The sequence below is a fragment of the Ambystoma mexicanum genome, chromosome 10 (assembly GCF_040938575.1).
Source record: "Ambystoma mexicanum isolate Mex_15411 chromosome 10, UKY_AmexF1_1, whole genome shotgun sequence".
In the NCBI taxonomy this organism is placed as follows: Eukaryota; Metazoa; Chordata; class Amphibia; order Caudata; family Ambystomatidae; genus Ambystoma; species Ambystoma mexicanum.
The window spans coordinates 1,181,919,343-1,181,937,281 of record NC_090932.1 but is presented as its reverse complement, the minus strand read 5'-3'; positions in this window follow the sequence as shown (position 1 = coordinate 1,181,937,281).

The window sequence follows — 17,939 nt, the reverse complement described above, 5'->3', positions numbered from 1 at the left end:
TGCTGGTTGGCAGATCTGGAATGCTGGTTAAGGCGTTTTAAATGGCTCTGGTGACTCTGGCGTGACAACAGTCAGCGGTGCAGCCGGATGCAATTCAAGGATTCGACTGTCTTGAAATTATCATTAAAAAGATGGATGCTGGATGATGCTTGTGTGGCACTCCTCTTAGCTTCTTTACAGGGTGTGTGTCGCTTCAAGGCAGACGGCTCAAAGCTCAGGAGGGTGTTAGCAGGCAACAGCATTGTCCTTTGTCAAGAGATTCTCCGGAACTTCCCACAGAGGAAGGTTGATGTCAGAAACTAGCACGGCATGCTGTGTGTTGGCTGGGTACCGGTTCTGGAGCTGCTGGATGGGTCCTCTGGGTCCAGTTTTTCCCTCTGTTCCCTGGGAGATGTTTAGGGCAGGGATCTTGCTTCCCTCTTGGAGCTCCTGGCCTTCCTTCCATATCAGAAGATGGAAGGTAGAGTGTAATGAACCCATAGGCCTGGGTCCTTTAAGACAAGGTAGCAATACTTAGAGATGGATGGGGATGCAGAAGTTACTCAAACATCAATAATCAAAATGACTCAGTAAGTTGGCAAAACGTGTTTACTGCTTTAATAGCAATTTTCCAAAACAGGGCCTTACAACGATCATCAACGGAGGTTCGTTCAATTTCTCTCAATACATTTAATAAAAAACATAACACTTATAGTCACAATTCGTCATCATTGACGTCACACTACGTGTCAAACTACAAAAACCTATGGGGAACTGTGGTTGGTTGTAGGGGAACCTCTAGGTATACGTTCTATATAGCCAGGGGTAATGATTGGGTCTCTAAGGTCAGGTGGACAACTAAGCCCATGCTAGGTAAAAGTCATCTTCATCGTCAAAAAATACACAACAATTCATTGGTTTCACAAACTATATGGCTCTCGGATACTTGGCCCTCTATAATTGGTTGGCACGCTTGTACCCTTCTGGAATATTACATGCTGGTACCCCAGGTGCAGGGAGGGTTGGTTTGGTCATGCCTCCCCACCCAATTAGCCCAACATCTATCATCACTCCTACAGTCTGCCATTCAATTAAGGCTTTGAACTTGGCCTTGCAGAATCTCTTTGTGTCTGAGAATTAAAGGGAGTGTGCAATTGTCTTGTCTTCTGGTTTCGGTGTAGCTTGGCACAAAGCTATTTTGATCTGGATCATGTGACTGAAGACCGTGGGCCTCATTATGACACCGCCAGTGTCATTTTTTTTCCGGTCATTTTTTTTCCGGCACCTGGAATGGGCAATTACCGGGTCATTACTGCCTTGCCGGACCCGGTAATTGCCCATTTGTGGGCTCCCGGGAAAAGATGCTCCCATTCCCATTTGGCCACATAGGGCCGAATGGGAATGGGGAGGTCAGATGCACCAGCACTGTTTAGAACCGTGCTGGTGCCTCCGACATGCTAGTTTCGTAGTTTGTCGGTCTGAGACCTACAGTACCAGCAAACTTACCAGTACCCTAGTTCCCGGACCAGCAAACCTATAATGAGGCCCCATGTTTTTGAGCTTCTTACTGAATATACTACTATTAAATGATGAACTTTTGAGGCCTTCAGTGTTTTTTTATTCCACTTCAAACAGAAGTTTTTTTTCTTTCTCATGTTCAATGTAGCTTCTTAGAAGACACCCTGGCTCTCTGTGGTCTCGACTTCTTGGTACTAGGCCAGCCAAGCCTTTCTTGAAATCTCTTTGCCATCAGCTTTTTTCCAACTGCGCCACATTGAAATCTTTTCTAATCATGGGGTTCCAGCCTTGCTAAAGTGCATTGTGGATCATCCAGGTTCTATACGTTCCTATGTATGTACATTGGCGCATCGCCTCAATCTAATTCACTACGTAGCCAGCCTTATGAATATTTTGTCTACTTACGTTACTGCATTTTCTTTGGTGCTTCCTTGCACGAGCATCTCCATTTCGATCCCGAAATATTGCTTATCCTTGATACTTAATCTTCAGCTTCTATAGAATATCTATGTCTTCTTATCATGGATATCTTTTCAGGGTGCGTCAGTTCTGCTTCGTATGACATCACAAATATCACAAGTTTACACACCCTTTGAACCACCATACCTATTTGTCTTCTCTCTGACAGAGACTATCAGGACACTCGTCCATACAACCTATTTCACCGTCCTGATGAATGCCACCATATTGCAAGCTTCAATAACCAGCTTTACCCTTTTGGCTGAAACACCATAGTGTTGATGACTTTCCTACTATCTCAGTGTCCACCACCAACACTGATATCTGCTCACTGTAATTCTGTATCGGGTTCACATGTTATTTGTAAATTAACTCCTGTCGTTACAAAAAATAGGAAATACGTGCTTTATGTTCAATAAATCCAGTCAAATTGACTAGACTGTATCTATGTATATCATGTACAAATTTGAAAACTAACAAGTGTCTCTGATTATATATTTTACCATTACAATTGAATGTGCATTAAAAATCTTGGGGGCAAAAAACCTTTTGAACATCAGAAAAAACTAGAAAACTATAGTTTTTTTTTCTTTAACTGGGTAGATATCTATCCACCAAAGTGTGTGTAATCTCTTGCCCTGATTTTTGTGAGACTTTATAAGTATATACCCACCTGGGTAAATCAGGGCCTAGCCAGGAGCCCCTTTTGCATAAACCACTTGGTATTTGCCATTGTCTGGACCCCTGGCATAAAGATAACCTAAAAAAACCTCTGAAGTCTGGCTGAACAGTCTATGTTCATATGGAATAGCATCAAAGGCCTTTATTGACTTTGCTGAGAAATAATGTTCTCTCTTCATTCGATTTAAGAGTTCAGCAGATCTTTTTTTCCTCAGGTGAGTATCTGCTTTTGGAAACTCGCCAATGCTCAGGTCACTCTTTGGAATCACCAATGCTGGAATAAGGACAATCACTAAAGAACATAGTCCTCCCGAATTTCTGGGCAGCTTCATGTAAACTCTGGATCCTCAGGCCCAGTAGTGAACCATTATCACTTCTGCCCATTCTTTCATTCCTGGCACATCAAAGATTCGGCCACACTGATGGTTCTCTCCAACTTTTCTTGTGCCATTATTTCAGAAGCATAGCTTTGCACTAGCCAAAGGCACTATCTGTAGTGGACCTCCTTTGTCTTCAACCCCTGTTAAAAGTTTTGCAAGCTTCGGCCATAGAAGTTTGCATCCATTTTCCACTATGTCGAGCGTTGGCTTGTGACAACCAATTACTACCCAAGCTCTGCATATGACTACGCCTTCTTCCCGGCCATTTGGAGAAAGTACTGTTCCCCCAGATCTGCATTTGGCCTCTTTCCTTGCTTGCAGCTTCGAATTTCTTCATCAGTTTTTCCTTGACAATTAAGTCTTCTATTTACTTCCCATCTGATTCCAGCTCCTTTCACTCTGGGCCGTTCATATCTTATCACATGATTCTTTGTATTTGGTCTTGCTCTTGCCTTTAAATCTTGGACATCTTCATCCGTTGCTGTCCATTCTGTTACCTATACTAAGGATGCCGTTCGGCCCATGAACTGACCTCTTGCAAGGCAGAGTGCAATGTGAGATAGGAAATGAGCTGATTGGACATCTATTTTAATAGCTATGAATACCTTAGACTTTCCCATAGTATAAGGCATGAGTGCACATACATAACATTCCTCCTCAGAGGTACTTTTTCCCACCTCTTTCATGTGCTGATACCACATGTTGTTTCCCAAATGTGCTGTACTGTCCAAATAATAATTTAATTCATAATATTCCTTCCTTGTATTTCTCTTGGGTCTCTTTCTTTGCTTTGCTAAATGAGCTTGTGCCTGGTGATGATAGAGAATATCAAAAATAGACCGACTTGTAAATGGAATCATAGGAGCACTTGTCACAGAAATAGGTGCCTTCTCATGCACCACTGGAGTAGGAACAATCACATATGGCATTGGCCTTCTTGCAATATCTGGTTCTGTGTTAGACTTTAGAGTGGGAAAAATTGAGGGATCTCTCTCTTTCTTGGGACCAATGAAATATACAATGCAAACCAATAAAATCAGAAAGATAATGATGAATGCTGAACATGCATAGGTTATGCACCAATGCACCAATACATTAGGATCCACCATCGGTGTCTCTCCACTTGTCGTTGACTCTGCTCACTTTCTGGAACTGCAATGTTCTCAATAGACCACATGATTGCCTGTAATTAGTTTTAAGGAAGGAAAAACTCTTTTTAGTCAGGCAATCTCATCAAAGGCTATGGCAGTTGGTGAATTTGCTCAATAATCTCCTCAAGCAGTTGCCTGATTGCAGGACGATTAATAGGATCTCGCATGAACACAAAAGTGTTAGTATTTGCGCCAAACAAGATAAGGATGAATTTGAAGCATATTGTAAAATATCACGGCAAGTAGTTTGTGGGCATAGTCATTAGGTAGAACCATGTGTGCGCTCGAAAAGATGTTCGGGTAATTGTCTGATCTGCTCTATAATCGCTGCCAATAAACGGCTTATCGCTGGGCCATTATTAGGATCTTGGATGAAAGCGCGCACATCAGTGTTACGCCCAACAAGAGAAGGGTACACTCTGAGTATAAAAATGAAGACAGCAAGAAGTAGTCTATGTACATCAGCAGCAGTAAGAACCATGTGGCCCACCAAAGGGAAACTCAGTTAGAAATGAATCTGGGAACTGCTCCCTTTTCCAGTCGTCAACCAGAAAGTTCAAATCGGGCATTCTTCGTTTTGCTTCCGAACTCAAAAGTCCAATGTCAACGAACTCCTGTGGCTCAAGAACAATTGCTTTTTGCACTCCTTCTAAGTATCTATATGAGTGCCCAGGAAGGAGCCACAGTCCAATGTACACCTTTGATTTATCTATTGGATAGTCTTTGCGTCCTTCTTCCTCGTCACCAATCTAGTCTGCACATGCTGAACTTCTTCTTTACTTGCTTCTGAATGGGTTGGGGGTGCATCAGGCTCTCCAACGTAGACTTTCACATCTCCTTGGTGTATCCAAGCTCGTCTTCCTTGGACTTTAACTGCTGAGTAATGTCCTCCACATTGAAAGGGCAGCTAAATCTGGGCTTGTGCCACTTTCTTGTGAAATTACTTATCAGAATTTTAGCTCCAGCAAATAGTTTAGATAAAGATAGTTCCTTAACAGCTCTGGTTGCTGTATGGTCTTCATCTGTGTTCTTAGACCGACACCCCGTCCGCTTGACTTGATCTGAAATGACAGAGATACTAGCTGTCATACATGTTAAGTACTCACGTAACTAATTTAGTAACAATTCTGCAGTTGCCTGGGCATCACTCCTAGTGCTTGATGGAGGAGTTAGAGGTGTTCTCATTTGCCTCCTCGTGACTAGCTTGTGGGGTGTAAGGTGGTGGTCAGAACCGGATTGATTTCTCAGTGCATATAATGCAAGAGGCAGGCAATGCAGCCACCCCTTCTTCAATGTTAATTTCAACTTTGCTATTCTCTCTTTGAGCAGATCGTTGAGTCTCTCACATATTATGTTTGCTTGCAGGCGATAAGCAGAAGAAAACATATGTTTAATGCTGATGAATAAGCTAATTTGCTCAAATACCTTGTTCAAGAAATGGGTGCCCTTATCAGACCTTAACACCTGACACACTCCCCATCTAGGAAATACTTCTCAAACTAAAAACTTTGCAGCATAAGTGGCATCAGGATGTGTGCAAGGACCAGGGTCAATCCATCTCGAAAACAGGCACACTACCACTATCATATACCTGTGTCCATTACAAATCTGTAGCATGACAACATAGTCAATATGTAAATGCTGAAAAGGACCATTCAGTCGAGGAATTTCTCTTCTGACTCTATGCAGCATGTGCCCAGCAGTAAACTTTTGACATATGATGCAATTTACTCGTACAAACCAGTCCTCTGCCATGGTTGCTGCGAGGCTCTCCCTAGTGACATGCACAGGATAGTGTAGCTGTTCTAACACCACCCTTAATAAGGGTACAGGCATCACCGGTTTACCAGTGCTGTCTTGTCGCCACAGTGCCTCGGAAGGGGATAAAGAACACCCCCTCCACATCCTAGTTTTTTCTCTTCCTGCGGAGCTTCCCCTTGAATTTCCATAAACTTAGTTCTTGGCAAATGGTTAAAACTTTCTTTCATTACTACAGCCATGTTTCTCCCTTTCTCTTTCTTACATAAGGAGTGTCAAAACTCAAAATATCTCAAGAAGTTGCAACTCCTTTGGCTTCTTCATCTGTGGCTTGGTTTCCGTGTTAAATAAAGTCAGTTCTATTAGTATGTGCTGCACATTTAACTATTGCTATGGCTGCTGGGAGCTGTAGAGTGCTTTTATGACTCTATCCAATAATGTGGCATGTTGCACTAGAGTGCTGTCCGCTCTGAGGTAGCCCCTCTTTTTCCAGCATGCTAATCCTCTGTGCACGGTAGATGTCACATAGGCTGAGTCACTGTACACCGTTACTTCCTCTCCTTCGTATTTCTCTACCAATTCTGCAGCCTGTGCTGAAAAATTAGATTGCAGCCTAATGCTTGCCACAATTTCAAATTCTACATTCTCTCTATGCCTCACTACGGCTGAACCAGCCAGTCTTTCCCCATTCATTTGATCAATTTTTGAAGAACCATCAATAAAGAGGGTCTCTCCTCCAGGTAAGGCGTTTTATTTTACACAAAGTACGTCTTCACATGACTCTTCATAACTTGCGCAGTCGTGCACATGCTCACCCTCTGCCACGGGTTCAGCTACAAATGTGGCAGGGTTCCCTATTCTGCCCCTGTCTATTTTGATTGCAGGATTTAATATAACCTCCTCATAAGCAAAGGCTCTTTGCGATGTCAGTGCACACTTAGGTTTCTCCAAAACAGCAAACAATGCATGCTCAAAAAACAATACCATAGAACACTCCATCACCATGGTTGCAGACTTCTCATTGGCAAGTGCGGCTGCTGCCAGCGATTGTTCACACGGGAAGCGACCCTCATTACTGGGTCTAAAATCCCACTGAAGTATGCTAAGGGTTTGTACCCCAATGTGTTTCTCTGTGTGAGTACTGCTGTCATGACTGTTCCATTCGTGTGCGAGAACAAAAAGAACCCTTCAGAATAATTGGGAATTCCTAAAACTGGGGATGTGCATATTGCCTTTTTCAACTCATCAAACCCCTCCTCCATCTCCTCAGTCCATTCAATGTTTTCCTTATTCACCTGTGATTTTCTTCAGGGCCTGCAACAAGGGTCTTGTGTATGAACTATAATCAAATACGCATGCACTTACATAATTACACAGTCCTAGGAACTGTTGCATTTGCTTTATCGTGTGCAGTTTTGACATTTTCATAATCGCCTCAGCACTTTCAGGTGTAACTTTCTTTCCTTCATGCAAAATTAACTGTCCTATGTATAATACTTCTTTCTAACAGTACTGTAATTTTTCTCTATCCACTTTATATCCTTTGTCTGCTAGGATAATCATTAACTGAATCGAGTCTCGTCTGCACTCTTCCTCGGTTGTGCTATAGACTAAAATATCATCTACGTATTGCAGCACAACACTTGGCAAATCAATATTGCTCAGGTCCATCTGCAGGATCCTCTTAAAGACCAATGGATTCTCACAACAACCCTGGGGTAAACGTGTGATTTTCAGTGTAGTCTGGAGGAACGTAAATGATGTAAGATCTTGGGAATCTTTATACAACGGGATTGGGAAATACGCATTCTTCAAGTCAATCACTGTGAAATATCGTGCTTGTGGGGGAATACTGCATAAAATGGTTGCAGGATTTGGAACCAAAGGAAATTCTGCTTCTAAAATCTGGTTTATCTGTCTCATGTCCTGAATTAAACACCATGACCCACCCTTTGATTTTTTGATCGGATACACTGCGGTATTACATGGGGACTCCGACGTCACTAAAATACCTTGTTCCATCATGTCTGATATAGTCTTGAAAATACCCTCACCTGCCTTTCAAGACATGGGATACTACCTTGCTCAAGGTAAAATTGCCCCTGGTTTCAACTTAATCTTAACTTCTCCCACCCCTTTCAACAGGCCTACGTCACAAGGGCCCGTAGTCAATAAAGAGATTGGTATTTTCTCCATGTCCTCATCAAAAAAATGCGGGCTCGCTGCCGCACTAACACCATTCGCTGTGGGATCTCTCTTCTTTCTATCCTGATTCAATAAGCAATTCTCATCTAAAAAACTACTTCATCATCTGATGGGTTGTCTTTAAACATATCCTCGTCAGTGACATCAGTCAATCTGTATCCTTCGGCAATGGCAATCACTGTTCTCCATGGCCTGCCTTCATCATCAAATCCTTCAAGCACAGCCAATTCCCCTCATACTATGGCTGCCTGTAGTTCCAAGTGAAATATCTGTCCCCCCTCTTCCTCCATAGGTATCTGTGGTCTAAATAGGAATTCATCGGGTATTCCCAGAGTCTTGCCCACTAAATCAGGTAACCATGTTAACAAAATGCGTACCCCATCATGAAAAACTTCAGGCTCTAGTGGCTTTCCTCACAGAGCTATCTGCCCTGTAAATGCCATGACAAATTCGCTCATATTTAGATGCCTCATTACGAGATTCGCGGTAATGGAAAAAAGATGCTGGTAAGGGAATACCGGCACCGCATACATGCTCCGGCCTATTGCGAGTCAACAACCTGGTATCAGCGCCACCGCTGCGACCGTGCTTCCCCCATACCGGCATGCGTGTGTGCACGTGGCCCTTTGGGCTGGCAATACCAGGTTTCCGCTAACTGAAGGACATCACAAGTCACGCGGACATGCAACTACCGGCATTGCGAAGGCAGTAATAAGGGATACCGGGATGCTTTGCTGTCTTGGAGTTGTGACATACAGGTTGCTTGCTATATAGGGGGGGTTATTCAGGCATACATCTGGTTAACAAATGTGTAAGGTGGTATATGCTGTGTGACATGCCTTTGTGTTGTGGACTGTGTGCAGTGTGACACATGCCATTTCGCTGTTTGTGGGGTATATCTCAGGTATGGCATTGGCATGCTGCATGCATGTAGATGTAACAGTGCTGGGGACAGCATCTAGGCAGGGATGTGTCCATGTGTGTGTGGTGGCCCATCCATTGGCTCATGTCACTGTCACATTAGTGGCCCATCATCATACTTTGCATTCCAGTGGTTTGTGTGGACACTCACCTCCATCTGCCGATGACGGCCCTCCACGCTCCATATCTCCCACTCCTTCTATGGCTTCCATGCCAATGGTGCTGGCACAGGTTTCTTCCCATCGGGTGAGTTTTATGGGGGAGTTGGACCCGTCGCCTGTAGCCAGACCCTGGCTCCGATTTGCTGATAAGATATTGCGCACATGGAGGCGCAGGTCATCCCACCTTTTTTTTGCATCTTTTATGGTGCAGGGGATGGTGCCAACCACACTGACCTTCTGGGCCAATTGCTCCCATACTTCTTTATTTTTTAGCTGTGCAGCTCTTCTGAGGTCTGATGCAAAGACCACGTCTCCATTCTCTGACAGAGTGTCTGCCAGCATGTTTAATTCGTCCTCAGAGAAGCGCTCCTTTCGCTGGCAGGATGCTACTTTTTTAATGGCCTTTGCCATTGCTCTGGAGGTGTAGCTGCAGATGTAGCTGGTGGTGTGAGGCTCCAGGTCCTGTATCTCGAGGATTACAATGGATTGTGTTTTCAAGATGGCTGCTGTAGCATTTCCCGTTCCGGCACGATGAGGTTACTTCCGGTTTCGGTATCGCTGGGCCTGTTATTGCTAGGACCCGTTATTGCCGGTGCCCATTATTTAGGGGTGGACGAAGTTGGAGGAGGTGTCAGCGATTTCCATGATGCCGCTAACGGGGGTTTTAGGGTCATTTACGGCATGCCGGTACAGATGATACCGGCATGCCGCTATGCATGTGCACGCATTCTCATAATCAGCCGCTGTTAGCAGTGTCGCTGCTACCCGGACGCGGTATTGCCTCCATGCCGGTAAGATTTGGTTTTTAACCCAAATCTCGTAATGAGGCCCAATGTATTCCTGGTGTTGAACACACTATGCCTTCATCAGTAAAGGAAATTGTCATATTTGGTTTTGTCATTAAATCTTGGCCCAGTATATTACCTGGTTTCTGCCTTGAATACAAGAATGGGACAGACATATCACACTCTCCTATCGACACTGGTAATTTCTCACTAAAAGGAACTCTACCTGTAGCTCCAGAGAACCCTTGAGCATTCATGCTATTTCCTGACAATGAAAATATTCCCTCTCGTATACATGAGCGAGTCGCTCCAGTGTCTACTAAAAAAGAAAAGGATTTTCCACCTATGATAATGTCAACCCTTGGTTTCCCTTGAGGGTTTGGCGTCATGGATAGTACTGAACACATCAAGTCACCCTGTGAGCTGTCCTATTGTGGGTACATAATTATTTCCGTACCTGTAAAAGGATTCCCACCCTCGATGGTGACACCCCCTTCTGTAGGAGTCAATAACTGTCCTGTGTTTGCACTCTGCTGTATCTGCATGGGTGCGTGCTGTGACTGTCCTTGTGGCAGATTTAATGGTGCTTGATGTAGTTGTAAAGCGTGTTGTACTCACGGTACTTGTGCTTGTTATATTGTCTGATCTTGGGCGAACCCATCTCTATTTTGTGGGCTATGTGCTGGAGGATAAGCTGTCCCCCCTCTCGAGAATTGCCCATGCTGTACATACCCTTGGCTCCCACATGTTTGCACAATATGTCCTGTCATTCCACATGTCCAACACACAGGAGGGAATCTCCTAATCTGCCCTCCCTGCATGCCTTGATTATCATTTTGCACATTCTGAAAATCACCCTGGTTGTTCTGAAAGCCTCCCCTTCCTCTGAAAGCTGTTCCCCTTCCTCTCAGCACAAACCCGTTTCCTCCTTCATCCGACTGCCATTGGTTATTCACCTGTAGCATACCTGCTGTTTGCTGTGATCCTGGCCCTTCTCCGCTAGTAAACATCGCTCCTTCTTTAGCATATTTCGACACCTTCTTCTGTACTAGTTTAGCTTCCTTGACCTTCCTAGTATACTTCTTCTTCCAATTTTTCTCTTGCAACAATCAATGGTCAGCGGCATTTCTGGCCATGGCTTTGCTTCCATACCCACCAGCTTCTAAACTGTCTCTGTACCTGTTCTGGCAATCCCTGACATAGAATATGGTAGAATACCGGTATCGATTTCCCATGGCTCACGAGTTTCCAAGGACAACTGCTCTTGAACATTTTGAATGTAAACACTCAGATCTTCGCCTTCCTGCATCTTACGTGCCATAATTGCACATTTCTGTCATTTCTGTGCCACGGAGACCGCCCGTGCAGCGGAAGGGCGCAGTGGGTGCGCCGCCAGCACCCTTGAGGCAAGCCCGCCTTTGCCCGTCTGTGCCAAGGCGGTGCAAGAGGGTTGATGACTCTACTCCACGAATCAGCAGATGGCATTTGCCCCCGTAATACCATCAGACCGCATGGATAGAAGGATGCATTTCCTAATATGACACCTGTTCTTGACTGTTTGACTCCGGCGGGGGACACAGCGAGGGACACAGCCATTCCTTTGCACCCTATAATGTTATTAAATACCTGCTTCTTACCAGTGCATGCGGCCAAAATACATCATTTGATTTCAGAACACAGCCCGGCTTTGCTATATCTGACTGAGACATGGCTGGTACCCAGCTCAGCCCCTGCTCTAGTGCAAGCCATACCTCCTAACTACCACATTATTCATCTTGACCGTCTCCTGCCTCATCATGGTGGCGGTATTGCAATCATTTATAAATTTGAATTCCCTGTTACGTAACTAAGCTTTACTCATGACCTTGATATGGAAGCCTGTTTTGTTAAATGTACCCTTTCCCCTGCTTGTTTCTATTATTTTTTGCTCATATACCTTCCCCCTGGCACCTTTGGGACACTTAGGGACCCTTTGTTGGATCTTCTAGCCGACTTACAGGTGAGATTTACTCATCTGGGTGATCTTAACCTAAAAAGTAACTTACCTAGGCTCCTTGCTCTTAATTTATTTTTTGACAGTATGCTTGATCTAGACTTACATCAAATCGTGCTATCTCCTAAACATACATTGGGGAATATACTTGATCTCGTTTTTGTAACTAATACTTTGCTATCACTACAGTCAGTCGAGCCGATGGTATGGACAGACCATTTTTTAATTACATGTATGCTCAATGGACTAACACCACGTGCTAAGATACCTGTACCTAAAATTTGGCTTAGCTCATGGCGCTCTGTCAATTCACAGAGTTTAGTTTCTCTTGTTGCAGCCAAATGCAATATGGCTCCCCACATCTCTCTATCCACACTGGCCCTATCTTTTCAGGAGGCGGCAGACAAGGTTGCTCCCCTTAAACTTGTACAGCCCCGTAGGCTACCGTCACAGCCTTGGTGCTCCGATTCTCTTAAAGCAGAGAGGCTCCAACTTAGAGAGACAGAGCGCACCTGACACAAAGCATATGGTGCCCATCTTAAAGCATTATTTAGGTGACTATTAGCATCTTACTCTGCTGCTGTCAATGCAGCAAAAACTCTATATATCTGAGAAAATCGAAACTGCTTTATGTAAACCTAAAGTCTTATTTTCTGCTGTTAAAGCTCTGTCCTCGTCTGACAAACTGACCTCAAGTGTTCAGCCCACACAAAAACTGTGTGATGACCTATCGCTTTTCTTTATTACCAAAATCAGTGACATCCGCCACAACATTGCTAAAACCATTCCCGCTGCTGATAGTAATGATACTGAACCCAATCAGAGTGCACCATTATCTGGATTGCCTGAATGGTCAGCTTTTCCTCTATATTCAGAAAAAGCAGTCCTGGCAGCCATTCACAAGATCAAATCTTGTTCCCCCCTTTGATTCTATCCCGGTAGCGATCATGAAAACTATTTCCCCTGATCTTCTAAAGGAAATTACAGCAGCCATTAACAACTTCTGCCAATCGGGGACCATTCTTCCTGAGTTGAAAGTGGCCAGATTGAACCCTCTCTTAAAGAAGCCTACTCTAGACCCCACTGTTCTGGCCAAATTTCATCCTATCTCCCTCCTTCCCTTCCTTGCTAAATTATTGGAATCTTTGGTCTCAACCTTACTTGGAATCTTCTTTTCTTCTTTACCCTTTGCAGGCCGGCTTCAGACCTGGCAGAGGCACAGAGAGTGTTCTGATCTCCGTCCAGGATGATATTGCCAGGCTGGTAGACTCAGGTGTGGGCAAGGGCCATGATTCTACTAGATCTGTCAGTGGCCTTCGACACTGTCAACCACCCCATCCTGTTGTCCCGTCTTGCCCAGATGGGTATATCTGGTCAATTACTGGCATGGTTCACTTCGTTCCTGGCGGATCGTACTCAGACTCTCTCTATGCCTCCTTTTCTATCTACTCCATGCCCTCTTAGCTGTGGAGGGCCGCAGGGTTCCTCTCTATCTCTGATTCTTTTTAACATCTATATTTGGGCACTAGTTTGTCTCATCCGCTCCTTCGGCATCATGTGTTATTCGCATGCCGACGACACTCAGATTCTGATTCGTTTAGATCTAGATCAGACTGAGATGGTGTCGTGCCTATGGGAATGCCTGACAGCCGTGGGTTATTGGATGAATTACAACTGGCTCAAATTGAACGGAGATAAGACTGAGGTTCTCGTGGTGGGATGCCCTTCTGATCCGTCACTTTGGGTGTCGTCTTTCTGGTCGACTTCTCTGGGTAACCTTCCCGTTCCCCCAGGGAAGGTAAAGAATCTAGGTGGTACACGATCAGCTTCTCTCTCCCTGGAGAGCCAGGTTGCTACTGTATGCCAAACTAGCCACCTGCAGCTGAAAGTTCTTTAAAAAGTGTTGCCTTTAATCTCTGAGCATCTTTGTTCACCGGTGGTAGCTGCCCAAATTCTATCACGGCTGAACTATTGTAATTCTTTACCAACCGAGGGGCCTCATTCAGAGACTACAACGTCCGCAAGATATGGATGCAAGAGTAGCTACTGGCACCCCCTATGGAGCCCATATTTCTCTGGTCTTGCGTTCCCTACACTGGCTCCCAGTGTATCAGCGTACCACATTCAAGGCTCTGTGCATTGTGCACCGGGTGATACACACTGTGGGAGCAGAGTTTCTACAAGCCAAGTTTGTGCGCTACTGTCCTAGCCGCCAGCTTCGCTCTGCCACTGCTGACCTGCTCCTGGTGCCGCCATATCAATGTGCAAGGATAGGAGTTTGCGTTTTTTTTCCATGGCTGCTGCTATTGCATGGAACGAGCTGCCACCTCCTATAAAGAAACTCTGGCCATCTAACCTTTAGGAAAGAGATCAAGCCTCTTCTTTTCTAATCACGCTCTTGCCTGCTCTATCCTTTTGATTTGGACAGTTTGCCTTCTCTCCAGCGCCAAGATGCCCCTGGGCGACCGTTTGCGCTTAAGAAATTCCACTAACATAACATAACATATCTGATGTGTCAGGATATCGCACTCTAAGTGCGTTCCGGACTGCTGCTCTACAATTATTAAACGGTGCACCGTCATGCGCATTGTTCTGTACTGTGACACTTGAATATCCTGCTCTTGTCCAAATGTCATCGGCCCTTTCCCCAAGGATAGCTGCTAGAAGACCCTTAATGTCCCCTATAGCTAGAGTATTTTCTCCAGTCATCTTCTCTAGCTCAATATCCATTTGCCCACACCCGATGTTAAGCTGGGCAATTTACATCTTAAATTATCTTTATCCACTTGGGGCCACGGTATATACTGCGGTCTGGCACCTCCTTTCTCTAACAAAGGGAATTGTGAAATCCCAAAATCGCAATCGGCTCCCTTCGTCTGCCTATTCATGGTAGGGACAATGGTTCCTGATCGCCTTCTTCCTGGCAATGACCTTAATCTACTTATGTACGGTGGTGATTCCCCCCTCTCACTATGAGATCACCCTTTAGGTCGCTTTGAGCATGCCATAGGCTCTGGCATCCTTTCTTTAGGCAGGTCCAGATCTGATCACCTAACTTCCTTGTCTGTCTGAAAACATGCCTCGGGACCGCATGCACTAGCTCCCTCCTCCCAACGGAAGGTTTCTCTGTCTTCATCAGACATATCCTGTCCCCAACTAGTATGGCTGTCATCCTTCTCATCCCTATTGAGAGTCAGCCTGTCCATAGACAAAGCTCTGTGCTCAAGACTAAACAGACTTCCCTCCTTATCACTCCTTGACTGGGAAATCTCAAATCGATCATCTTTCCCTTTATTTTTCGATTCACTTGTTGTCCTCGTCTCTTAGTAAGCTTTTGCAATTCTGTCTTCTATATTTCCTATGTCAAAATCCTCCTCTAGGTTTATTCTAGAGGGTCCTGGCATCGGTTCTTGCAATGGGAGGAACTCATCTATGTCTTCCCATGCTACTACTGGATTCGGTTCCATTAACTCTTTTTCAATGCGATCAATGTCGCATGCTCTCTGTCTTCTCTTTTGTTCCATTTCATCATCAAATGCCCTTCGGTTCTTGCTTCTTCTCTAACCCTTTCTTCTTCCTGTCTCTTCGCTTCTCTTCTCTCATTTGCCCTACGCACTTCTTCATCTCTGCGTCTTTCCATTCTTTTATCTCTCAATTTCTGTTCTTCCTCTTTTTCTCTTTTCTTTTCTAATCTGTCTCATTCTTTGCTAGCTCTCTGCCTATTGTCATATTTTCTTTGGTCTTCTGCCCCTTCTTCCTTTCTTAACTGCTCCTCATTATACATGTGTTCTCGCCTTGGTCTACTCTTTCTCTTTGACTCATCTTCCTTCAATCGTTTCTCTCATTCCTTGTCTTTTTAATGTGCTCGTCTTGATCTTCCCATTGCCGTACTTCCTCAATGCTCTTTCCGTCAAGTTTGATCGATATCTGACCACCCATCCGTTCATTCTGTATAAGCACTATCTCATCAGCCTTGTCTTTTTCTCTCTTGCATTTCTTAATTTCCCGTTGTATATCTAGGGTCGCACTTGGTAGTTCACTTTGGTCTTTCTCCCCTGGAACTTTAGAGATCACATCCTTTCCTGGAATTCTCTCCAGGCTCTCGTCACTGCTAAATGCAGGCGGTTCATGTGTCGGATTACTATATCCTGCCGCTGCTTTAAGCTCGCTCAGTGGATACATTCCTTCATCTTTTGCACTATCTCCATTTACTTCAGGTGTGGTAGGGGGAGCAGAAGGCTCAACACCCCCCTCTTTACACTGGTTAAGCATCCAGTCTTCAGGAGGTGAGTCTTCCATTTCCTCCTGGTACATCTTCCAAAGCTCTAAGCTACCTAACCTCTTTTCCAATTTCTTTCCTGTGTATGCAGCATGCAAGTATGTCGTCATGTGTTGCAGAACTGCTTTAGACAGCGATCCCCCTTGTGGCCAAGGCATGAACATTTTATCTGCTGTACCCTTAACCCATTCTGCACTATACTGCTTAAGCTTGGGTACATGTTTTGGCAGCTGTTTGCACAAGTGCATGAGCGGAGTAACATCTTCCATTGCAGCAGGTCTCAATCGACTGTTGATACTTAATGTTCTTTACACAGAAAAATACTTTTCAGAAAAACAATACAATATGAGCGTGCACCAATCGTCGCCGCTTCAAACCTTTACGTCTCACTTTACTTCAATCTACCCATTCAGTCAATACTCTCAATAACTAAATAAATAAATAATTTTACTCTCGCCTTCTAGACATAGGGCCTCATTACGAGTTTGCCGGTCCGGATACAACAGCCCCAGTAAGCTTACTGGTACCGTTGTATCCGAACTGGCAAACTGTGAGTTGTGCTTGCAGGTGCCTTTTATTCCGCTAGGACTGACCTGGCAGATTGAAAGGCACACACGAGCACAGCTTGTCTGTAGCACCGGTATGGTAATGAACCGTGCTACAGGTATCCCCATTCCAATTGAGGCCTATGTGGCTCAATGGGACTGGGGATCACCTGACACCGGCAACCGCAAAAGGGCAATGACCAGGTCCGGTGGGACTGGAATACCCCGGTAATTGCCCATTTGCAGGTGCTGGATTTTTTCACAAGTTTGGAGGTAGCCTGACTGTATTACAGGCATGGCTACCTCCAAACTTGTAATGAGGCCCATAATCTATTACTTGTGGCTCTTCGACATCTCACTTTTTCCTTTAGACATAAAATACATAACACACAACACACACAGGCAAACTGGTCGGCCCAACATATATCTCTGCCAACGCTTCTTGTGGCTACTCTTTGCCCCTAAATGTACTCCTGATAGGGAGCTTGAATTGTTTCCTTTAGCAAAACCTTATTTGCTTGTAGCCTAAAATATCTACTTGGATTTTGAAACAACTCCTTCTAAACGTTCCTGAATGTAGAACTCTGGGCTTTTCATATGGACCGCTCCTCGTCCGTATATCTTTTCCTCGACATTCTTCACCATTAACCTAATACCCAACCAACCCTCTGTTACTTTTCCCCGTTATTACTTTCCCCATGCAATGATTAATTTGTTGCCACCTTTCTCAATCTACTCACCATTTGCTTTTCAGCTCCTGACCTTCGGGATCGTCTCCTCCTCAACCAGCCACCGTAGCCTTCGGTCCGCTCAGCTGCCTGTAGAAACCGGGAGTGGAATTCCGTGAAAGAGGGACCCATCCCACCGGTCTCATTCTCTCTTGCAAGAGCTTGTTTGAGGCCGCTATCCACAGGGAGCTTTTCAGTCCTCAAGCTAAAATGACAGAGGAAACCCGATAATCCGAGACCCTTAAAAGCCTACTGATCGATGGGTCTTTTAACCATCCTACCTCTGCTACCACGTGGACCCTTAGACCTGGGTCCTTTAAGACGAGGTGGCAATACTTAGAGATGGATGGGGATTCAGAAGTTACTCAAACATCAATAATCAAAATGACTCAGGAA